Source organism: Triturus cristatus, chromosome 11, assembly GCF_964204655.1.
Source record: "Triturus cristatus chromosome 11, aTriCri1.1, whole genome shotgun sequence".
NCBI classification, from domain to species: Eukaryota; Metazoa; Chordata; class Amphibia; order Caudata; family Salamandridae; genus Triturus; species Triturus cristatus.
In genome coordinates this window covers 490,627,825-490,653,787 of record NC_140594.1, presented here as the reverse complement: position 1 = coordinate 490,653,787, position 25,963 = coordinate 490,627,825, and the positions used below count along the sequence as shown (strand labels likewise).

At 43.6% G+C, this 25,963-nt stretch overlaps 1 long non-coding RNA gene across 1 annotated transcript in view; it reads right to left on the bottom strand.

Moving 5' to 3' along the window:
- Positions 1 to 25,963, bottom strand: part of LOC146784460 (uncharacterized) — a 94,491-nt gene that overhangs the window by 58,584 nt on the left and 9,944 nt on the right. The window contains exon 3 of the long non-coding RNA XR_014970388.1: positions 6,830 to 6,938. This is a non-coding gene — a long non-coding RNA (uncharacterized LOC146784460). The remainder of the gene's footprint in view (positions 1 to 6,829; positions 6,939 to 25,963) is intronic.

The window sequence follows — 25,963 nt, the reverse complement described above, 5'->3', positions numbered from 1 at the left end:
AGGTGAAGTGGCTCCCCACGTGGCGGGGTCCCAGTGCTACTGCACCTGCTGCACTCTTACATAGCCCACTCCATGTTCAACTGAACCGAATCCCGGCTTTACTAAAAGCATACAAGACCGTCTAGTGCCCCTGTGACCTGCAAAGCTTTCGATTGAAATACATATTTTTAGAGGGAAAAATACACAAGGCGCAATAAGAGGAGGCTCTGGAAACAAGTGAAGGGGTGATAGAGAGTCTCACCATTAGTTATAACTCTGAAAATGTGTAAATATAGAAGCAGTCGGTACCTACTCGAGTCTGTGAGGGGATCCCTGGGATAGTCAAGGGGTTGCAGTGACAGATTATTCTAAGGACAGACAGCATAACAAAGGCCGTATGTGCTGATCTACAGAGAATAATATGTACTTTATTGTCATTAACCCCTTCGCCGCGGCGGGAATTCCGCCGCGGCGCGGGGGGGTGCGGGGGGGCAGCGCGGTGGCGCTGTGCTCATGACGGAGCCGCTCCGTCATGAGCCACGGTTGAGCTGTGCTCATGACGGAACGGTTCCGTCATGACTCCGCCCAGTTGCGTTGTCCCCCTGCACAGGCGGGGAAACAGCGCCGCGTGGGCGGAGCGGCCGCCAACGGTCGTGGCATGACGGAACCGTTCCGTCATGAACACACGGCAACCGTGGCTCATGACGGAACGGTTCCGTCATGAGCGGGGAAGGGGTTAATGAGGGAGAGGAGGGACGTCTCATTCTCATGAATCATATAACAAGGAAAGGCAGCCTAACAAAGACCATGTATGCTGATCTATAAGTAATAATATGTACTGTATTGTCATTAATGAGGGAGGAGCATCTTATTCTAATGAACCATAACAAGGAAAGCCAGCGTAACAAAGGGCACGTATGCTGATCTTCAAAAGGGGCCCTTGTTTTACTGCTCTCTAGCCTCCCTCTTACAGGGTCTTCATCTCCTTGAGGAGGGGGGGCTGCTCGCTGGGCTCTGGGGCGCACAGCCCTGCATGTTCTGCCCTACAGGGGGTTCTGCAGCCTCTAGCCACACAGGTAGGCGCCTTCGGGGACAGACGTTCACTCGAAAGGCTCGGAGCCCTTTAAATAAAGCACCTTTACCATTGTTCCTGCTTCTGAAGGTCGTACAACCAGTCATTTTCCTCTTGTGCATCAACCTCTAATATATTTTGTGGCCTGGGTCACCTCGGCTACAAAGGAGGTGGTTGTGAATGAAGAGTGATTGATGCCGCTTCGCTGCACTATAATTTTACCCCCTCACAGGCTCTTAAGAGGTGCCTGGACCATGCCTGCCTCTGCGCCTCTCTGTGGTGTGCACAAGGGTGCCTGGGACCCCAGTGCAGGTGAGGGAAGAGGGCCACCCTGCCCCAGCCATGAGCGGGGGGGTTGAGGATGGGCAGTGGGCCCCTCATAGCCTAGAACATGTGGGTGAATGCTCAGAGGGCTCTCTTGAAGGGGAGCACTGAGAGTGGAACACAGGCCCCTCCCCCCTCTAGTCCGCTGCAACCCTTGCTTCTGACCTGAATCCACAGACCACAACCCTTGAAGAAACACCGACAGCCTCGGAAGCAGACCTGCAGACAGAGGCGTAGCCAGACCTTTTGCCTACCCCCCCCACCCCCCCCACCCCCCCCCACCCCAAGACATGTACCCTGTGAAAGTCCTACATGAAGAGGTCAACTGGAGGGGGCCCTTCCATGTATCCTGCAGGGGGGCCCCCTCAAGTTTCATTACACCACAGACTCTACACATTACCCGACTGAAATCACTTGCACCCAACTATTTACTACAGAATACACTTTTTAGGGTGGTGTAACACCCCAAACACCATGTCCGGAGCTGCATCCCTGTCCACTGGACTAAAAAATTACTAACTCAAACAAGTGAGTTGTTACATCGTGTTTATTTTCTGATCAGTACATGCACATGGGTAGTCAGTTGTTTGAGAACATGTTGGCAAAGGCCTCAAACTAGAGATGGCACATGATTGACAAGTGGCAGGGCAAGTCGCAGATTCAGGATGCTTGACATTCTTGGGTGAGTCCAGCAGCTTTATAGGTCTCTTTAGCAGTGGAGATTGCTTTGAAAATATGAGCAAGTGCCATGGTTGCATTGACAGGGTTAGTTAAGGCACTCAATCAAGTACCTCAAGTTAGAATCCATTGCTTCTTCAGCAGCTCCGACTGCTCAGGCACACACAGGCAAATGCCACAGCTGCGACGGTGGGGTTTATGGGGGGATTTACTTGGGCATACTTCAGCAGTGCTGTGGATCCTCTGCTCTGGTGACTGACTCTGAATCAGGAGCATGCCAGTCACACTCTTCGTGGGTCTCTGGTGGATAGACCATCAGCACCTTGGTCAGCTTTTCATGTGCAAACCAGTAATCAGCTCCCCCTGCAGGGATGGCTCCCTTCTTCCATGTAGAACTCTCCTGGCATTCCAAGACAGGGACAACAGCTTATCTCCTTCAGATCAAGCTGACTGCCAGACACCAGCTCTGGTTGTTCAGCAGTCTTGTGTGTACTAGCTCAGCAGAGTATCCCCTCGTAAGTCAGAGAGAACTTGGAACTTTTTTGCAGGGATGGCAGCCAGGGGATATGTATCGTCTGCCTGCCCTTACAGATGCATGTTTTGTTGGTTCTCCTTTCATGTATCCTTCTCAGGCTCTCCAGCCACCACCGCGGCAGGAGCTGAACTTTTTTTTCTTTTTTTAAAATGAGTGCCCCGGTGCCCTGCAAAGCAGGGGTTAGCCGAAGGACCTGGCCTTCAGGCTGGCACTGTGCCCAGGCCCTCGCATACACTTTTGTGTATCCAGCAACCCATGTGTTGCATGGTTTACCTTCTGGGCCTGGCATTCAACCATCGTGATGAATTTTCTGTTTCTAGTCCTCAAATGCAGAATGCAAACCAGGAGTAAAAAAAAATGCAAGTACCTGTGACTCTAAGGACGTTACCCGATTCACAAAACATCCAGACGAATGTTGAGGAAAATGATGACTGTCATAGTTTCCCTTGCATGCGCCTGTGTACCGTAACCTACTTGTTCAGATTGTCTGCATCGGCAGGTACAAGCTTAGGGTTACTGCGAAATTGGTAATGTAATCGCTTTCTTTTTTCATTATTCACATAGAAAATCATTTTCAGTCTTAACGTGCCTTTTTTCACAACTCCTGGAAAATTAGGCGTGTTAGATTCAGTTTCACACTTTCTGTTCCACTTATGCCTGTTAGATTTAGGTTCAAGTTTAGAAGTGCAGATTAGTGTGAGAAATACCATGCAAAGTTACAATGTTCACACATTCACCACATTCACCACATTCCAAGTCAAGTGACCTTCTCACACGAACCTTCATCTATTTCCCCATCATTGTTTGCCCCTAAGATAACAAACTGTGAGGGAGATTTACTAAGATTTTGCGCCGTGTTGCAAAATCTTTCTTTCCTAATTTACTTTCCAGCTCTAAACTCCACTCTAAGCACTGGAAATAGCGTAAAAGTAATGGGAAGCAACGCATAGCGCTGCTTCGCACTACTTTGCGACTTGGGTGCGTGCCAAGGGTGGAGCATGGTTATTCCCATTCAACCACCCAAGGTTTCTCACGCTAAACCCAATTTACTAACTACAGTGGATTGGGTTTAGAGTGAGAAAATTGCACCCTTTTCAGCTAGGCGCAAGGAAGGAGAAATGCTTTCATTTCTGCTTCCTTTTCCGACTTTGCATGCGTGCTGCACTGTGCAGCATTCATACAAAGTGGCAGAAGTTTTCCCTCGTGTCTAAGCATTGTTCAGGAAGGGTATCCTTACTGTACAAAATCTATGCTAGACTCACACATCCTAGCGCTATGGCACTAAGGTGGTGCATGGCGCACGCCAGCTATAATCAGCACCGGTGAAAGGAAAAGGGGAGGAGAGAGCCATATCTTTGAAAATATGATGCTCTCCTGCTCCTGCCCTGTCACGCAACGCAGCACAGCCTTGCGAGAGGCTAGGCTGTGCTGCGTTGTAGAGATTTGGTAAATATCCCAATGTGTATATTGTAGATTTTCAATTTTCAAAAGGGACTTCTGCTTAACACAATAATCTTAAATATTTGAATTAGAATGCGTATTTTTAAGTTTTAGGAATCCGGGCAGAAGCTAAAAGAAACAAATGACATATTCAGAAATGTTACCCTCTTATTCGAGATGTACACATGCCCCTGACAGCAGTCATTATTATTGGGTGGGGGGGCGCATTCGGCTGTCATCATTTTACTTTGGGAGATAAAAGATGTCCTGATCTTGCACATGAAGCAAATTAGGATTGCGTCTATTAAGTACGTTGGGGCAGATTTACAATAACTGGCGCATCCCTGCATATCAGCAAGGCTCGGGGGTGCCCTATCTTTAAAATGCTGGGTCAATCTTTACGCCTGCTTCAAGCAGGCGCAGGGTTTTGAAGCAGCATGGCCTTAAAAGTGGCTGAGTGAAATGTTTTAGGAGGCGTTCCTGTGCCGGAAAGCCCCCCCCCCCGCGCCGGAACGCCTAAATGTGGTGCAGGGCTTTACAACGTGACGCATCTCCCAGATGCGTCGCGATGTAAGTACCCCGCACCATGGCACTCGCTTTGCGCCGCCGCTGCGTCACAAAAGTGACACAACGGCAGCATAAAAGAGGTGCAAGGGGCTTGTAAATCTGCCACGTTGTGTTTTACTAATGATGTGTGAAGTTCCACAGGTTTTCTATAAGCTGCTTTGCGAAGGTGACTTGTAAAACTTGGTCATCTTGTTTAATTTCACCATGTTTCGGAATAAAAAAAACGAAGAGGTATAGAGACGTCTACCAAAAGCAAGTATGAGAATGGAAAGCTCCATAAAAACTTTTAGCTTGAAAATTGTTCTACAATGAAAGTTTGAATGACCAAAGACGGGTGAGCCTCGTGGTCTAGACAAACTTCGCAAGGTGTGTTAAGTGAGAAGTTTAGTAACATACTCACCTTCAGTAGGGAAGTTAATTTTTTTCCGGTCGTGAAGAGCAGAATATACTCAAATGGGAACTCCCAATAGGATCACACCCTGCCTGTCACTTCTGCCCTAGCATTAAGGGTGTCTAGCTAGTAACGGGTAAATATTTCGTGCACCCTATATTTAATTTTTTTTATTTTAATGAGGGTTGGATTTAGAGGCTATATTTTAGTTGACATGCTATGAATCCACACATCGGGGCTTAAAAGTGGAAGGCACATCTTGAGATGTTTAAACAAAAATACTGGCTTACTTGTTTCGTGTTATCCCCTTCGTTTTTCACAAAGAAATTTAATGTATCATGCTCTCATGATTTGGGCACTTTCCAGATAGGACCTATTTAAAGTACTAGGTAAAACATCTGTTGAATATTTTAAAGCGGATGTACGAATCAATGAACAACGCTAGTTCACTTGCTGCCTTAACAAGAAAATAGAAAAAATGACAGTAAAGTATTTTGCTCTTAAAACGACTTATCTGTGCCAGATCATAGCCATCTCTGGGGAGGGAAGAACATCCGCTGCCTAAAGGGTACCGTTACAAATCATTTTTCAATTTGTTGTGAAATGTTTCAATGTAGATATAGAAAGTGTGATCACTGGTCACATCTGGTTTCTATAAATATATGTTCAACCACATTGAAGACTAGTGGCCCAGTAATAAAAAAAGTCACTTTGGAGACTAGTGATCAAGTCTTAAAAAAAAATATATGGGTCCCAAAATGTAAGGATGGCATTGGGTGTAGCGACTGCAAGGTGGGTGCGCTGTTAGAGATGGATTAGAAAGTTCTTATTATAATTGAAATAGTTCATGAAAAAATGAATTAACAACATACAAGGGCCTTTTCACAAATTGCATTTTGTAATATGTTTTGTAAGACTACAAAACGTACTATAAAATGCTATTCACAAACCTATGTGCAGAGTTTTTGCCTCTGCCTCACCTATCTTTATTCTGTGCGGAGATGTCTTCCCCGAGTGTGGAATGACTGCACACATAAATATACGTTTTAATACTACTTTGTGAGAGGCTAGGCAGGTGGCTGGAAAATGGGGAATACTTACTACTAAAGTGGAGTGTAATAGGGAGGAATAAGAAGGCATTAAGGCAGCACCAGGGAGCGTCTTACTGAGTGACCTGTACTCAGTGGCAAAAGAGTCCATTGTTATTCACAAACTGCACTTATAAAGTTACTACGGCCAAAAGGGACCCAAAACGTTAGTAAATTACTCCAGCTCAGAGTAGAAGTAAGTCCAGCAACACACCGGCACTGCAACCCCTCCCATAGAAATAAATGGAGTTAGAGACTTAAAAACCCTACAGGAAATAAGCCTTGGATTATTCCAATGGTCAGTCAGTCGACCAATCTTCATTAGTATGTCTTTACCATGATCCAGCCATTCCCTTTGACTGAGTTCTTGAATTTTAAAATAACCAAAAGGGTTATTAAATCAATTAAAATTATTTAAAATTATTTAGAACTTAAATAAATATATTTCAATGTTAAACAAATCTAAAAATAGTACATATTTCGAGACAATATTTTAGTACCATTTAATAATCCTTTTCAATTATTTGTATACATCACTTTTAATAATTGTTTTGTAATAAATATGCTTTTAGTTTAGGTGGGAGTTTATTTTGTAATGTAAATTTGTGAAAAATTATTCCAATGTAATATATAATTTTTACGATAATTAAGGATTAAAAACATTGTTCGAAGTATTATACTGTCTTTAGTTCCACATTTACAATAAATATATAACATTAATTTGCATTATTCTTTAAACATATGAAAATTCTTACCAACTTTTTCCAAGTTTAGTAGTCTGGGTACAGATCTCCGGATGGTGAAGTATAATTAAAAGTTCCTTATCATTTCCAAACAGGAGATCTCCATACCAATGGTAGAGATCTCCACATGGCAAAGCATTGGAAAAATGTAAAAAGTTTCTTAAATTGGAAAATCTTTATTAAAATACTTTAATATAAATATGAATGTATTTCATTTTATATATGTTTTAAATATAGAACTAAAGAAAAAATGTTACAGCAGTGCCAATGTAATATTGTAATTTTGAATTAAAAAAGACATTCTTTTAAATATACTACATTAAAAATATTTTTCTCAGTTTAAAATACAAAATAAATGTTGACAATATATTGTTACATCAATTTTTAAATGAAAAAAGACATACATTTTTTATACATGAATTAGGAATATGCTCTATATTTAGACTTTTTGAGCAAAATTAAATTACATTCATTTCAATTTCCAACTATTTTATATTATTTTATTTAAATTAACGTGTATTTCATAACTTTATTTGATTATTGAAAAGGATAAAACAAACATTCATCAAGAAACATTGGTGTCCACTAAATAGGATATTATATAAAGGTACACAGTGGCATGATCATGTGAAAGCATGGTCATTAAAAAATACATTTAAAATGAATAAATTCATAAATCCACTTGGTGGTACAAACCAGTCAAACTAATAGTTTCTTGAATTCCGCCAGTGAAGGAAACTTTTAAAAAAATGCACCTAAAGCAAAACAGACTGCTGGGTCATGTAACATATGTTGAAAGCAAAGAGCTGGCCTATGTTGGCGGAACCCTCGATTACCAAGGATAGGCAGCAGGTGACAATGGTGAAATGGCGCACAATAGTGATTGGGGAGGGGTATAGTCGCAAACACAGGGCTTCAAGAGGGCTACAAATTGTTCGTCAGGAATTCAGAGATAACTTCTGATGGAGCCTATTCGAAATTTCACTTGCAGAGATCTTTCCCAGGGATTTTTCACTAGTGACAAATAGGGCTCTGGCTCGTCATTGGTTTTAAAAAACAGATCATCTCGCAAGGTACGTTTGTCCTGGGCATCCCTTTCTCTAAATTCCTTAGCACCCAGGACATATTGCTCTCTGATTAGAGCACACTCTCTCTCTCAATCATGGCCAGAGGGAAGTAATACAATTTGGGTCTGTTCAAAGAGTCAAACTCTGAGATACTCTTGTGGCCGAACTCACAGTTTAAACAATCTTCTATCACGTCTTGACTATGGCACACAAATTCATTACTCCATACCGCCAACCATAGGAGCATAGTGTGAATATAATTGCATCCTCAACATAAGCTAAATTAAGTTCTTCATGCATAGAGAAACTATGAGTTACCGGGGCTAGCCCAAGCAGTATTCTACAAAAACGGTTCTCCTCACGCTGCAGTTTAATGCAGCCATGATGGCCCCATAAACCAGCCACATAAGTCAACATGGATAAACACTTTAACTTATAAACTTCAAATAAAGAAAGAATAACTTTGCTATCAACACTGGTGGCGGACTTGAAAAGAGCACCACAAGGTTGATTAAAACGTGTGCAGCAATTGGAAAGGCAGGGTACCCAGCTGTTCCAAGCATCAAAGGTGATCCCTAAATAAGGAAGCTCACTGACCCTCACGTTTATTTTACTCTAGATGGAAATTGGCCTCATTTTTGCTAGTTTGCATGCCACACACCATGTAATGCATCTTGGAGATGCTCGTGTCTAGGTTCAAGCCATTGATGAGCTTCACAAAAGCATCTGCATACATGAGTGCCAGAATAGATGTAGAGTTAACTTTCGGCACATCCTTGCAATTAGAAATAATAAAAGAGTTAGCACCGTTAACCCTTTCGCTGCGGCGGGAATTCCGCCGCAGCGCTGGGGAGTGCGGGGGGGCAGCGCGGTGGCGCTGTGCTCATGACGGAGCCACTACGTCATGAGCCACGGTTGAGCTGTGCTCATGACGGAGCGGTTCCGTCATGACGGAGCGGTTCCGTCATGACTTCGCCCAGTTGCGTTGTCCCCCCGCACAGGCGGGGAAACAGCGCCGCGTGGGCGGAGCGGCCGCCAACGGTCGTGGCATGACGGAACCGCTCCGTCATGAGCACACGGCAACCGTGGCTCATGACGGAGCGGTTCCGTCATGAGCGGGGAAGGGGTTAATATATAATAAAAAGAAAATAGAGACCAAAACACACCCATGCTGGACACCAAGGGAGTGTTCAAACAATTTGGTGCATTCCCCCTTAGCACCATATTTTACAAGAGCACGAATAGGACACGTTATAACGCAAACGTTTACACAAAGCATGCCTTTACAACGTGGTTTTTACATCGCAACATCCATTTGAACGAATGATTTTACAACGCATGCCATCACAACACATTTTCAGAAACTACACTTACAACGCATTCCATTACAATTTATACCATTACAACGCATACCATTACAACCCATAATACTTTTAGGGCAACAGTAGTGTAAGTGTTGGATAGTGTAGGGGTAAAAATTACTATTCCCACTCCAGTGAGTGCAACAGTAGGGTAAGTGTTGGATAGTGTAGGGGTAAAAATTACTGTTACCCAATACTTACCTTATAATGGGTTGTAATGGCATGTTTTGTAGTGGCATGCGATGTAATGGCATGCGTTGTAGTGACATGTGTTGTAATGGCTTTGATGCAATGGCATGCGATGTAAAGGATGTTGCGTTGTAATGACTGCGTTGTAAAGATAGTGTGTCGTAATGACTGTGTTGTGATGGTTGTTTCCCCAAGATCACTGACCCTGTGTGCAGGGCATGCAAAAATCCACCAGTGGAAGGTGCAGGTTCATGCAAATTAAAATGTCCCATAGCTTCAGCCAGTTGATGCTATCAAAAGAGCTACTTAGGACCATAAAGGCCATGTAGAGTGTCCCTTTCTTGGCTTCAAATACTGTACAATAATTAGGTTAAGGGTAAGACAAGTCCCTAAACCTTCCATGAAGCAATACTCCCCTGGGCAAAGGACATCATTATCATGCACCCAGGCTTCTATGTGGTGAAGAATTACCCACCCCACAATCTTAACTGTGTAGCCCAGTAAAGAAATAATGTAAAAACTACAATTGATGGACAGAATGCAGAACAATGTCATACATTCATCCCAGTACAGAGATCTGGGCCTAAATCCATCATATTTTTGGTCACCATGCCATTCCAGTTTGAACCCAGCCAAATACAAATCAGTCTTGACCCTGTGCCCAATGGGAACAGTCCAGCCCGAACTGCCAAGCCAGGTCCTTCCTGGACTGGAAACAAGCATCCTAGGACCGGTTTCGGGGTTTCACCCCTCTTCAGCCATGATGGCTTGACTCCAGGGGCATGGAGAGCATGGGACCCATGTCTGGGTATACCCGTCCCGCTCGGGGTGACAAATGCAAAAACAACAATTGATGGACAGAATGCAGAACAATGTCATGCATTCACCCCAGTACAGAGATCGGGGCCTAAATTCATCGTTTCTTTGCTCACCATGCCATTCCAGTTTGAACCCAGCCATATGCAAATCAGTCTTGACCCTGTGCCCAATGGGAACACTCCAGCCCGAACTGCCAGGCCAGGTCCTCCCTAGACTGGAAACAAGCATCCTAGGACCGGTTTTGGGGTTTCACTCCTCTTCAGCCAGGATAGCTTGACTCCAGTGACTGGGGGTGAGTGTTTGAAAAGTTTCAGCACTCCGTCCATCATCTCCTTGTGTTTGCTTTGCCACTGGATTCAAGCTAGCCTGGCTGAAGAGGGCTGTTAGCCCGAAACTGGCCCCAGGATGCTTGTTTCCGGTCCAGGGAAGACATGGCTTGGCAGTTCGGGCTGGACTGTTTCCAGGAGGCACAGAGTCAAGACTGATTTGCATATAGCTGTGTCTGAATTGGGGTGGCAAAGTGAGCTAAAGAATAATGATGTATTCAACCCAGATCTGTGACTGGGGGTGAGTGTTTGAAAAGTTTCAGCACTCCATCCATCATATCCTTGTGTTTGCTTTGTTCGCCCTAAATTTGCAGGGTATGCCCAGATGTGGGTCCCTTGCTCACTTTGCCACTGGATTCAAGCTAGCCTGGCTGAAGAGGGCTGTTAGCGCCAAATCGGTCCCAGGATGCTTGTTTCCGGTCCAGGGAAGACATGGCTTGGCAGTTCGGGCTGGACTGTTCCCATGAGACACAGGGTCAAGACTGACTTGCATATAGCTGTGTCTGAACTGGCATGACAAAGTGAGCTAAAGAATGATGATGGATTCAACCCAGATCTGTGACTGGGGGTGAGGGTTTGAAAGGTTTCAGCACTCCGTCGATCATCTCCTTGTGTTTGCAGTAAAGAAATAAGCCTATAACTGCAGGGCTCCTGTCTGTATACCTTTCTAAAAACCCGGACGATTATAGGATGTTTACAAGACTCAGGGATGTTATCGCAAGCAGCAACATTTAAAAACACTGGTGATGAGAGGGCCCAACACTCAACATTTGCCTTAAACAGGTCCACAGGGACCCCATCCAGGTCGGCAGCCTTATTAACAGGCCTAGCATTAATAAACTCTGTAAGCTCAAAGGAGATATTCAAGGGGAACTGAGACAGGGCCCTAGTGGGTGCTGCCATGGGATCTGAGGCTAATGAGTAAATAGATTTTAAATGGGCCTCCTATTTCTCAGGGTTGATATTTAACCCAAAGCCATTGGATGAATGGAAAAAAGCCGGCTTGCCGTTGACAATTTCCCAAAACCCTAGTGTATCCCTTACTCCACATGTCAAAATCAAGCGCTCCCATCTCTCCTCCTTGAGCTCAAGTTTTTTGTTCTGTATGACCTTTTTTATAAAGCAACCTGGCAGCCATGATTCTCGGCTGATCATGGGGTCTGACATTCAGTAACTCACTGAGCCTACGGTTAGAAGTATGGCACTCATTGTTGAACCAGCCCTGCTTCTTTGGAGCCCTCTGCTTGGAACAGATGAGTAAGATAGTTCTATCAGAAAGACCTAAACAGGAAAAGACCTTTATGATATCAGGAGCAGAGGAGCTACTGGACAACAAGAAATTTACTACAATTGACATGTTTCCCACGATCAGCAATTTGTCAATGTAGGTTATATCAATAGCCCTCCACGTATGTATTAAACCCTTATCCTGCTGTAAGAGGCTGATGGCCCCAGGGGCAATGTGAGGGCTGGAGCTGAGGAGAAGTATCAGCAAAAATCCTATGGGATTATGGTCACTATAGCATGTTTCTAAGACCCCTTCCCCCGTAAGTACACAATATTCCAGGTTTCTGGAGATAAATACATAATCCATAGTGGAACCTCAACCCCAACCCACAAAGGTGTGAGGCTGATTGAGAGGGTAGTCTGCTAATTCTACAACACTAGAGAGAGCTGACTTTCACACAGCCTTATACAACCTCCCGTCCCTGTGGTGGTTGTGCCCAATTTGGCGTTAACATCACCCACTAAAATGATGTGAAAATCACTACTCAGGATGGAAGATTTAGTATTCAGACTAGACATCACCTGAAACGGGGCCCCTCGCTGACAACCCAGTTCATGCGTGGAGTTGTAAAATGTAATTAAGAAAACATTAAACATGTTGGGCAATTCGACCCACACTATCTGGATCCCACTGTGTTTTGAAATAATCAGAACAACTTCAAGACACAGTGTGGTTCCAACATATATTGTATCTTCCAGGCGCTGTATCCTGTCCACAAGCAGGGACACACAGGCAATCACCTTGGATCTACATTTTCAAAACACAATCTAAGTTTATGTTGGGGGCTTCACCTGCTGCACCTGGTGCAGGAGATGGATCAATGCTGCGCTGTGGAGAAAATAATGCTCAGGATAGTTGTGAAAGCTAGTTGGTGTTGATACTTGTGGATTTTGCGTATTGGGCTCGAGGCTGCGGGGTGCGGGAGGCTCCTCATTTTCCTAGCTCAATTGGTGCCCTGATATCCCTTGAGATCCTTTCCCATGTCTAGGGACAAACGCCTCTCAGCGTGGTCTATTTCTTTAGCAATAACTCCATTCGCATGGGCCAAAAAGGAGTCTAGGGTAGTGCCTCCTGGCTTTTTAGTGATTGAGAATTCACTTTCCCTGGGTACTTTCCATTTGCACATGGTGCAAATATATATGTCGCCCCACGGAATATGCAAAGCAGAAATTGAGCACCCAGTTTAAATTAACTCACCAAGTCCAGGTGGGGTAACCAAAAACCAAAGAGGGTGGCCCAGGCCAGCCTCTTCTGGTCGATGACGGGCGCAGGATGGGCCCGCCCTTGGCCTACCCCGGAGGCCCCTACAGCTGGGCTCAGGATTGCGCTTTATAGACCCAACAGCTGTGGAAGTTGCTCTGGTCTCTTTGTCCAGCATCACAGTGTCCTGGGACTCGAAGTCTCTGTCCCAAATTGCTGCTTGTCACTCCTGTGCAGCGAGGCTCAGGAATGCGCTTTATTGCACCAACATCTGGGAAAGCTGCTCGGACCTCCTCGTCCAGCCCCACAGTGTCCTGGAACTTGAAGTTCCTGCCCACAACTGCCACTTGTCGCTCCCACACAGCGAGCCTCAGGAATGCCCTTTGTAGCCCCAATGGCTGGGAAAGTTGCTCGTACCTCCTCGCCCGGCCCCACAATGTCCTGTGAATTAAAGTCCCTGCCCAAAACCGCAACTTGCTGCTCCTATTTCCTATGGAGATTTATTTTAAGTCCTGGTCTCCAATATTTTCTATAGAAGGGTGCTTCTGTACCAGTAGTTGGCTATGTGTGGTTCTGGACTTTCACTGTTTATTTTAAGTTCCTGTGTCCAATATTTTCTATAGAAGGGTGCTCCTGTACCAGTAGTTGGCTATGTGTGGTGCTGGACTTCCACTGTTTTTTGAAGTAGCTTACATTCATAAATGTGGCTGCACCTCCTTTTTCATAGAGTGGAGAGTTGCAAGTCTACAATTTTTAGTAACTTTACACTCTGATTTTGTGAACAGCCAAAAGTAATAAAGTAGGTTAAAATTGTGGGTAAAGTTACACATGTAAACTGCTCACAAGTGTATTTTACTTTTGAAAATAGTCCCAAGCATTGTCAATCTGTAAAATACTAAACTGTGCAAATGCAAAATATTTCATGCCCATTTCATACACCTGGTCTGAGAATATTTATTGTTGTTTCTTGCAACATTTTTTTCCAAATGTATGCATATCATTATACTTTCAAGGCAAGACTGGTGCAATTCAGCTGGTAATTTGTTTTTGGTTTTCAGAGATGCATTTTTCTCAAATACTCCGACATGGATTTTGTTTCCAAAAGGGCGCATATTAAGGAATTTAAAAGCACCTTACAGAGACACTATGGGCCTAATTACAAGTTTGGCGAAATAAGGACCGTGAGACATGCGGGGCGCGGTGCAGCCACCGCCATACCGGTAGGCCGACCACCCATTTACAATTTTAGCGGTCAGATCGCCATTACACCACCACAACATCAAGGGAACTGCCATCCCTTGGTGGTGGTGCGGCAGTCAGGGGCTCAGTAATATGCTGGTGGTGCCGCTGCAGCACCGCCATGCATACTGCGAGTTTCAGGACTGCCAGCTGTATCATTGAGGTCTTTCCTCCATGAAAAGGCTGGAGGTAATGAAACTAAGGGGGCCCAACAGGGCGCCCTGTTGCCTATGTGCATGGGGATGCATGCAGTGGGGTGCAACATGTGGCCCCCTGTGTGCATGCACTCTAGTTCCTGAATGGGATGGACTTTATAGTCCATGCCGTTTAGGAACTGTTTTTGGCGTTCCCATTGAGGTGTCCATTTTCAGAGGCACGGCTGTGGGACCATCAAAAAAAGCCCACCAGACACGAGGAAACTCGTAATCTGGCGGGAGGTGCCCACACGGGTTTGACAGTATGGGAGTGGGCCACCGGCATTGCAGTCCAGTCCCACACCGAGAAAACTCGTCATCAGGCACGATGTGTTAAAAAACATAATTGTTTCGGGGGGATTGGACGTGGTTGTTGTCAGGGCCGGCTTTAGGGCTGTGCGACCGGTGCCACCGCACCGGGTGCTGGCTTCCTGGGGGCGCCGTGCTTGAACCTTTATTACGCTTTTGAAGCACCTGCTGCAGCGTTTCTTTCCCCCGGCAATTACCAGGCCCCACATAAATGTCAAGATAACTCCTGTGATTAATTATCGTCCTGGAGAGAGATCAGCATTTTGCATAGTTGAGGTTTTGACTTATGTGAAGTTAGTGCAGAGGGTTAATATGCCTGCTGCAAAGAACGTGTACCAAGTAGATTACAGAGTGCGTATGATGTACACAGATCAGCAGGTTACTGTTTTTAAAAGAAACGTCCTTTTCTTACTTGCAATTTATAACTTAAAGCCCTAATATAGAATAGTGAGCTATTAACTTTCATCCTAGAACTGCATACACACTGCAAAATATACATTATTAGAGCATTCATTAATGATGCAAAAAGGATTAATTTGGCTAGAAATCGATTCTTATTGGGGGCGTGGCTTTGGAGCCGTTGGTGATGGCCGCTGATTTCGGGAGCTCCGCGGCGACGTAGACAGTAGAGGGCTTCCAGGCTTCTTTTCTTCTGTTCTGGGTCTCAAAATCGACATGTCCTTCGTCGGAATACCTCAGCTATCGGTGTGAGGAATAACGGAGAGTTTCCATGCCGTTAAGGTGATTTTATTTCCAGAAATGCAGTCAGTCAGAACAACGGCCGCCATTTTGTTTTTTGTGACGATAGTTTACTGATGCGTTCGTCACCCTTTTATCAGTACCATTCACTACGAGACTGACATTATAATATATGCACAGAGGTTTTTTTTTTTTTCTTCGTGTATGGTGTAGCTTCCGGGTTTTCTTTGTGACAATTATTGGAGTACTTCCCGCAAAATCTTTTTTCTTCAGTTTTTTGTTCTTCTTTCATCAACGCTCTGTGGCGGACTTTTTCCAATTTTTGACAGATATTGTTGTCCGAATCATCTCTATTTGAGATAGTCTCTTCCGTCATCAAAAGAGACTTTGTCTTCTGTTTCTACATGGCAATGCCGCGCGGTGCTCGCAGTGGCGCCCGCGCTGGGGCTCACCAAGTTATCTCCTCACCACTGGCTGACAACAATCCTTTTAATGTCCTACGGGACACTATGGATGAAGCTTCTCCAGAGTCCTCCGATCATAAATCCTCCTCTTTGGCGGATACTCGCCCCAAACAACTCTCAAAATTACCCACAGCTCCGCCCTCTGGCAAACGGGCAAAAATTAACCCTCCTTCTCCTACTAATCCATCCTCTTCAGTCTCTATGGATCTTCTCCTTGAGGAAATTCGTGCTTTGAAGCCGTATATGGAAGAAACTAATTCGCGTCTACAAAGCCTTGAAGACAACTGGTCTCACACCGTCCAGAGAGTTGTGGTCCTTGAACAAAGAGTTGACGCGTCCGAAGATACCCTACAGCAAGTACCCCTCTTACATACAGAAGTTGATCGACTCAAACAACAAGTCGAACAATTAGAAAACCGCAACAGGCGCAACAACTTACGTATTTATGGTTTAGCTGAAGGCCTTGAAGGTTCCAATCCAATTTCATTTTTTCAGTCATTTTTACCGTCTCTCCTTGGTCTTCCTGAATCTCCTCCTTTGAACATTCAACGCGCTCATCGTTTGGGCCGGTTGTCTGCTTCTTCCTCCTCCTCAGCGAGACCTCGAGGTACTATTCTATATTTTTTGGAATATACGGACCTCCTCAAAGTACTTCAAGCTGCCAAACAAAAAGGAAAGATCTCTTGGCAAGGCTCCAATCTATTTTTTACTCAAGATTATGCCAAAGTGACTGCAGATCGTCGGAAAAAATTCCTGGAAATGAGACCTGCTCTTCGAAGTCTGAATGCGAGATATGGCCTTTTCCATCCATGCCTTTTTAAAGTGACATATAATAACAAGACTGTCTCTTATGAAGATCCGGCTGTTCTCCAACAATTTTTGAATAACTGTCGTCACGAGTCTATGGATGTCTCCAGATTATGATTATTTTTCTTCTCTCGTGTAGAATGTTAGTTGTTTTACTGTATATGGTTTATTGTTCCACCTCGTTAACATTTGTATTTGGTCTTTTTTCCCCTTAGTTTTGGATACGTGGGCCCCTGTCTGTTATCCTCTTCAATTTTCCTGGATGCCGCCCTCCCTGCCGTCGTTGCCCTGTGGTTTCCCGTTCGGCGTTTCATTTCCCTGATGTGGTTCCAACACCCTCATCCTTTCTTGTTCTCCTGTGGTATGTCTTTTGCCATTGTGTTCTTATGTTTATGGAATTGGTCTTGTATGCTTTCTCGCTTTCTTCTCCTTTTTCTATTTTCCTCTCTTACTTCTTCTTTCTTTTCTCAGTATCATTGTTTCATTCTTCTTTCTTTTACTCTTACCTATTGCTTTTCTCTTTCTTCTTCCCTCTTTCTCGGGGTTCAATTTCTTCAATCTATCTTTTATCTTTTTTCCTTATTTGTTCATACCTCTTTCATTCTCATTTTATCTCTATACTCTTTGATTTTCTTCCCTTTTCAATATAATGTGTTTTATGGTAGTTCCTTGGTCGTATTCATTATACTATGTATCTACCTTTCTCTCTTGTGTTTGATACTATCTCTTCTCTCTGCAATGCTTTGTTTTTCCTTCCTTTACTAATGTAAGGTTACTACCCAATTTTTCCCTATTTATACTTTTTCGTTATCCTTTTATTTACATTTTTCTCCTTCTAGGTGAATGACTTTGAATATTTTATCCTGGAATGTTAAAGGTCTTGGGTCACCTATTAAACGCCAAAGAGTTTTATCTCATGTAGCAAATTTAAAAGGGGATATTGTTTTACTACAAGAAATTCATGTTAAAGATACTGAAATTCCTAAGTTGCGTCGTAATTGGGTTGGTCATGTGTTTGCCTCTCCTGGTTCTGGGAAGCGCAATGGTGTTGCCATTCTATGCCATAAGAAGTTAGATGTTCAGCTTGTCAATCAAGATAACGATACAGATGGTAGGTGGGTAGCAGTTTCTTTGCTGATTAATAAAATTCCTTTGACTATTATTAATATTTATGCTCCCACTGTTCCTGACAAAACCTTTTGGCCCCATATTCTCTCCTTACTTATGCAAGTCACCGATGATTATCTAATTTTGGGTGGGGACTGTAATATGGTTGTAGATCCCTTTTTGGATAGAAGATCTGACTCTAGATTCTCCCCTTCCCACATGCATTCTCTGTTTACATCCACTATTTCCCAAAGAGCCCTTGTTGATTCGTGGAGGCTCTGCCATCCTACTCTTAGAGAGTATACCTTTTACTCACCCCCTCACTCTTCCCAGTCCTGGTTAGATTATATTTTCATTTCCAAAGCCCTCACTCAGCTAATTACTCATTCAGACATAGGTTCTATCCTAATTTCTGATCATGCTCCAGTCTCCTTAAGCCTGGACTTACTCCCCCCCGTGAAAGGCACTAGGAGATGGAGGTTTAATAATTCTCTTTTACTGGACTCACAATTTCCACCAGCTTTTATGGATTTTGCCTCTTCATTTTTTGTAGAAAATGACTCACCTCAGTTAACTCCCTCCCTTATTTGGGACACTTTTAAGGCCGCCTCTAGAGACTTCATTATTACATTTGTTGCCCGCAAGCGTCGTAAAGCCTCTCAATCAGCCCAATCACTTAACACACAAATTAAACAATTAGAACACTCCTTTTACCTTTCTAAGAAGCAATCCGACTTAGATAACCTTATTAAGGCTAAGCTCTCCTTTAACAAAATTTCCACTGATTCTGCCAATCTATTTTTACTTAAGTCTAGTGCTAAGTATTATACTGCCCAAAATAAAGCCGGTAATCTTCTTGCTAGATACCTCAAAGTCAGGAAGGAACGCACTAAAATTGAATCTATTGTTACCTCCGCTAATGTTAAGGTCCATAAGGATGAAGATATTTTGGCCGAATTTACGGATTTCTATCAGCGTCTATATACTCCGGAAGCCTCTCCAACTGCATCCGAAATTACTCGTTATTTATCGTCCATTGCCCCACCTTCTTCCTCAGAAGTTGATTTTTCCCCTCTAGAGGCTGACATTACTCGTAATGACATTTTGGAGGCTATCCAAACTCTGAAGAGGGGTAAAGCCCCTGGCCCTGATGGGTTTACTATAGAATTCTATTCCCATTTCTCCTCCTTACTTCTTCCTAGGATTCACCAACTTTTCTCATCCTTTATAACTTCCCAAAGATCAGAAGGTACCTTTCAGGAGGCCCTTATTTGTCTCCTCCCCAAGGATGGTAAAGATCACTCCTTTTGTAAGAACTATAGGCCCATTTCCTTAATTAATTTAGATTACAAAATTTTTGCCAAGATCCTTGCCCTTCGTTTAGAAAAAATTCTCCCAAAATTAATTGCCAAAGAACAATGTGGATTTATCAAAGGACGTCACTTATCTGATAATACCCGTCTCTTCTTTAATGTTTTAAGTAAATCGCACTCTCATAAGTCGTCCTTGGCAACTATTGCATTGGACGCTGAGAAAGCTTTTGATAGAGTCAATTGGCAATTTATTTTTTCCTCCCTTTCCTGGTTTGGTTTCGGTCCTAAATTTCTTTCTTATGTCTCAATGCTTTATTCTTCTCCTACATCCTTCATTCTAGCTAATGGCCTTGTTTCCTCTTCCTTTCCGCTTCTCCGTGGAGTTCGACAGGGATGCCCGCTGTCCCCACTCTTATTTATATTAGCATTAGAACCCTTCTTAACTAAAATTCGTATGAACGCTGATATTTCTGGTTTCCCTTATGGTTCTACACAGTTAAAGATTTCCGCATACGCAGATGATATTTTATTATTTCTCTCGAATCCCCATACATCTCTTCCAGCATTTTTATCAGAAGTCTCGAACTATGCATCAGTGTCTGGATATAAGCTTAATGTAGACAAGTGCGAAATTCTTCCTCTCAATAAATTTTGTTTTCATGCCGATTTTTTAACTTCTTCCTTTAATTGGAGCCCGAACAAAATCAAATATCTTGGTCTTTGGTTTACACCTTCTATTAAGGACACAGTGGCTTTGAACTTTAAAAATTTACTTACTGCTCTCTCTACCTCTACGAGTCAATGGCATCCTTTGTTCCTATCTTGGTGGGGTAGACTAGATTCTATTAAGATGATGCTGGTTCCTTTAGTTCTATTTCTTTTGTCAAATCTTCCGGTTCACATTCCTAAGTTCTATTACAAGAATATCTACTCCATTTTATCTAAATTTTTATGGCAAAACAAAACGGCCAGAATGTCTTTCTCTAGACTCAAATCTCCTAAACACTTAGGTGGTGTTAACTTTCCTGATTTTTCGTCGTATCATACTTCCTTTTTCCTTGCTCATTCTGCCTTTTTCATTTCTGATCATACTTCCGACCCCTCTTCTTGTCCTCTATGGGTAGAAGTTGAGTCTTCCTTTTTTCAACCTTTTACGTTTGAAGAATTTGTTTCATTGTCACAAGCTCCAAAGAAATTTTCTCTTCCTATTCTCCAACATGTTTGTAAGACCTTTCAACCCATTATTTTACATAACCTAGACGACCGTGCTCGTTTTTTACAGTCCCCTATTTGGTATAACTCTCTTATCAAGATTAAAAATAGATCTATCTTTTGGAACGATTGGCTCTCCCTAGGTCTCAAATGGACTCATCAACTCTTTCATGATGGTTCTTTTATCCCCTTTTCTGTTCTTCAGGATCGTTTCTCTCTCCCTCTTTCTTTTCACCCTAAATATATTCTGTTAAAATCAGCGGCTCAGGCTACTTTGGATGTCCTTACGGATACTTCCATTCAACACAATTCCTCTCTCATTTCCTTACCATCTTTGCACTCTTCTCCGTCGGCTTCTCAAATCTATAAAAAATTACGAGATACGTCTGCTAATCGAATGAAATCTTCTGTGGAATGTGCCTGGGAATCAGATTTAGGGGATTGTTTTCCTCTTACTACTTGGGATAACATTTGGATCAAAATAAGGAAATCATCTAGAGCGGCGAACACAACCCAAACGCTATTTTTTATATACAATCGACTTTTAATTACCCCATCCAAACTACACCACATTGACCCCTCTATCCCGTCCAGCTGTTGGTCTTGTTCGGCTTTAGTGGCTGATCTTAACCACATGTTGTTTACTTGCCCTGCTGTTCACCTTTTTTGGGGCAAAGTTTGGCGACAAATTAATTCCATTCTTTCTACCAATTTCCCCCTTTCTTTTTCTCATATTTTTCTTGGGAGTCTCTCACAAATATGGTCCCCCTCCAACATTGATACCTCCATTGTTGACCTCCTTCTTGCTGTGGCATTTCAACAAATCACGAAAGCTTGGAAAGATACTTCCCTTATTTCCTATCAAGCATGGTGGTATGGGGTTTGTTATAACCATAGGCTAGATAGAGCATATGTCTATCCTCTCTCCCTTGCGATTAAAAGAGACCTATTATGGCTACCCGTTACCTCTTTTCTAAATGTGTCTGCCCAATCCTTTCCCTTACACAACCCCTGCAGAGAAGAAGTATCTAAACCTCCTTGATGCTTTTGTTCTTGTTAATAATTCTGATAGTACTATTATAGGTAACTTTACCAATTTGCTCTATTTCTTGTTACATAATATTGCCTGTATTATGAAATCATATTTGTTCCTTATACTACCACTTATTTAATATATTGCTGTATTATGTTTTTGATGATATCCCCTTTTCTCTCCCTCTTTTCTTCTTTCTCTTTCTATCCCTACCTCTTCCATTGCTCTGATCTGATTTATAATGTATTTTTTATCATATATGTATATTATTATTGTACTGCAACTTTTTTCATTCTTCAATAAAATCATCTTTAAACTTAAAAAAAAAAGAAATCGATTCTTATTAAAGAGAACTCCCAACTATGCTGTTTCTTTTTCGACTCTGAGTTTGTGCTTCTCCACACCAAGCACTCTTAAACTATACTGCCTACCAGTATGGATGACATGTGACTTCTACACTTTTAGTCTTTTGGCTTATGTAACATTTCCTATACACTGATTTACACATGTATGATTGTCTCTGTGTAATGTGTGTGTAATGCAAAGTGCTCGGACATCCTACACTGGTATGAGTGGCGCTATATAACTAATTCAATGCATTTGAGAGAGTGTGTTTATGGAGACTTCGTCAATGTTAAAGGGTGCTAGTGAGAGACTCCCTGGTGGAGGTGGTCATTGGGGGGGTGCCAACAAACATTGTCGCACAGGGCGCCACCAGCACTAAAGCCAGCCCTGGTTGTTGTTCTTATACAAATACTGTTTTAAATATTTGTTAAATTATTCTTGGTGCTTTATATGTTGAACATTTAGTGCCTGATTGATTGCGGGTCCCGCATCGCCGCACTGCCGTGAGGGGTGTCTTTGCTGAGGAAACGCAGAGGAATCACCAATTCAGCAGGAGGAGCTGCGTAAGGAATCGGGGCTTGCAGGAGGGAAAGCGAGGCTGCAGCACGGGACTCCGTTGACCAGGAGTCCGTGCGTGGCCACAGGTGCGCTGCCGCCCGCCCACCCGCCCACACCCACTGAAAGGAGCTCGCGGAACCCGCTGGCGCGGGTCCCGCATCGCCGCACTGCCGTGAGGGGTGTCTTTGCTGAGGAAACGCAGAGGAATCACCAATTCAGCAGGAGGAGCCGCGTAAGGAATCGGGGCTTGCAGGAGGGAAAGCGAGGCTGCAGCACGGGACTCCGTTGACCAGGAGTCCGTGCGTGGCCACAGGTGCGCTGCCGCCCGCCCACCCACCCACACCCACTGATAGGAGCTCGCGGAACCCGCTGGCGCGGGTCCCGCATCGCCGCACTGCCGTGAGGGGTGTCTTTGCTGAGGAAACGCAGAGGAATCACCAATTCAGCAGGAGGAGCCGCGTAAGGAATCAGGGCTTGCAGGAGGGAAAGCGAGGCTGCAGCACGGGACTCCGTTGACCAGGAGTCCGTGCGTGGCCACAGGTGCGCTGCTGCCCGCCCACCCGTCTATCTACGCCTACATAAACGTTCTGTCTTCCGCCTCGCGGGACGCGAGCGGGACGCCCCGGACAAAGGGCGGACAGTCTGTGACAGTCCGGGACTGTCTGAGGCTGGGCTGGGCCATACTCTTTACCACCGAGCTTAGGATTCCCAGAACTTTGAAGACATCTACTCTGGTAATTTGCTAAATGGTTGACTGCTCAGTTGAACTACCAAGCTAGTTTAAAACCCACTGTTATTGATATTTGTAATCCTGTCTTGCCTTCAACATGCCTATAAGCCAAAGGGATCCATGTTTATCGGGGTCAGGCCCTCTTGACAATTATTTAGTGAAAAAGGTCAACAAAATTAACAGTGACCGAAGGGCTTCTTTGGGGATGGATAGCCCCCAAGATAACCCTCAAAATCCTTTAAATGCTGTGAGAGACCCACTGGACAAAGGTATTTGTGACTCCCCTCCCCACCCCCCTCCCCACCCCCCAGCCAACGCTACTGTTATGGCCACAGCTCAGGTTTACACGGATCCTTTAGTCGCGGACTTAAACTCAGCGAGTGAAGTTATAGACGAGGTTACACCTGTTCCCAGACCTGTTAGGAACTGTAGACAGCAACAAAGTAAAAAGGGGGGGGGTTTTCATAAAGGAAAAAAAAAGGGTCGACATTACGGAAAAAGCTCACACCGAATTAGACGAGCCTCTAAACAGCAGTTATGGTGTAATAACCCCATTATTCCCTGACCAATTCTCCCAATTACTTAGCTCCTTTGAGGTTTTACTTGATGCTAAATTAGAACTACTTATGCAACCTCTAGTACAGAAACTCGATATGGTCGCTGATGAGGTTAAGAGGTTGGGAGGATTATTAACAAAACATTCAAATTGGGTAGACAGCAACAAAAAGAAGGGGCAGTGTGCAGCTGGGCAAGAAATCTTAGATAGAGTAGAACACCTACAGTTACCATCTCAGCCCTTTAGTATTAATGCTACAGTCACGCCAACTCTTCCAGTGATTACTTTAGCTTCAAATCCAGTTATCCCAGTAGTAAAGGAGTTGGTCCCGGCGCATAAAGAAGAGGTGGAAATGAAAGGTAGAATTATAAACTTACCCCCGGCATGCTCCCCTTATGTTGTGATTTTAACCAATGTCCCACCTCAGGACAGGCATTCAGTTTCTTCGCACAAGGAATCGCATGACTCCCTCAAGCAAAAGACAGTCTCGTGGTTACATAGGAAGTGTGGGTTCCCTCTCAATTTGGCTAACGACATCTTAAGTACTCGAAGAGTAAATTGGATCGGGCCTTCCAAAAAATAATTTACTGGTGATTGTGTCATAGCTAATTTCAGACACACACAACATGTGGCTACCGTTTTACTGAGGGCAGCATCCTTGGCACAAGATGCAAATAGTATTCAGGCGCGTCCCCTTGGTTTCTTTTATACCCACCTCCCCCCCAGAGATCGCTTTCGCCTGACAAAGTGGAGAAATCACACTCCAGCGACGGAATTGATGCCTTTTCCCCACCAGGGTGTAGGAGCTGACCATCAGTCTTTGGGTGGGCCTAATATCCCCACGTGTAATCGTTTTGAGGCACTCTCTCTGTTGGATATGTGTGATTGACAGGAGGCTGGTATTCATGGGGGGGACGAGTCATCCCCGGTTCAGGTCCTTCCTGAAGAAAATCAACCTCCTGTATCTCCCGTATGTATTAATGTTAGTCACTCGACTGTTGATAATTGTAAGGGGGGGATCAATCAAAATGTTAATCAAAATGTTAACGTGGAATATTGCGGGCTTACGCGCCAAGAGAGATAATACATCCTGGTTAAGTTTCTTGAAGGACTATGACATCCTGGCATTTCAAGAGACCTGGGAAACTGAATTTAATTTTTGGTTAGATGGCTATACGTCCTATTTTGTTCCAGCATCAAAATCAGCATCTGGGAGGGCTACAGGAGGTTTAGTGGTTCTGCTTTCTGTGAAACTAAAAGGAACAGTTAGCAGGATAACTTGTTCATGTAATAATTTTCTTATAATGGAATTTAAACTTACCAATAACACAAAACTATTATTGGTAAATTGCTATAACTCTCAGCAAGGGGACTCGCCGAATGCTCACTTGTTATGGTTGGCGGATTTTTTAAATACTTATTCTTTGAAGCAAACCACTTTCTGTCATTATATTTTGTTAGGTGATTTTAATGTACACTTATGTAGTCATAATTGTTGCTTATATGATATTGATGGGCCAGATTTGACATCCCCTCAGCATTTTGAGCACTCAAGTAAGGGGGAAGCACTGGAAAAACTTCTTTCCGAAAACCAGCTGTACGATCCAGGCTTCTATGATCAAAATTCTCGGGTGCCCATCTTTATTGGAAGGGATAGTAACACAATAATTGACTACATATTTCTTTCTTCTGGTCTTTTAAAATATGTATGTTTTTATAATGCGATTCAGTCTATTTTTAGCGACCATAATCCAGTGGTAATTGAAATGTTAGATGGTCTTTCCCTTTTAAATACCTTAACCCCACATACGATGGACATTGAAGTTAAGGCAAAGGACCAGGGGAGGAGGCTAAACTGGTCTAAGGTAGTTCCGGAGGAGTTCTTTAAATCAATTAAGTTAGAGGCGGCCCCGGACCTGGAAATCTGTGGAGACCAACATTCCACGGGGAAGGAAGTAATTTCCTCGTTTGAAGTTATATGCTCCATAGTGGCAAAGGACCTAACTAGTAAAAGTAGACCAGCTCCCAAGAATGTAGTTTCCGGCTGGTTTGATCACAATTGCACCAAAGCTCATAATAATCTCAAAAATGCGCTTCAGGCCAGTCCAAGGAATAAAATTCTGGTGTCGCAGTTAAGAAGCGACTATAAAAAAGCATTGATGGTCCGGAAAAAAGAAATTAAACATAATGCCTGGGCCGATCTTATGGATAAAGCAACCTTAAAAGATAGTGCGAAATTTTGGTCTATTATCAATACTCCTCTTTTTTCCGACGTTAAAAACGGTGTGTTGGAAACTAATATAGCAGAGGAGGACTGGTTGAGTCATTTT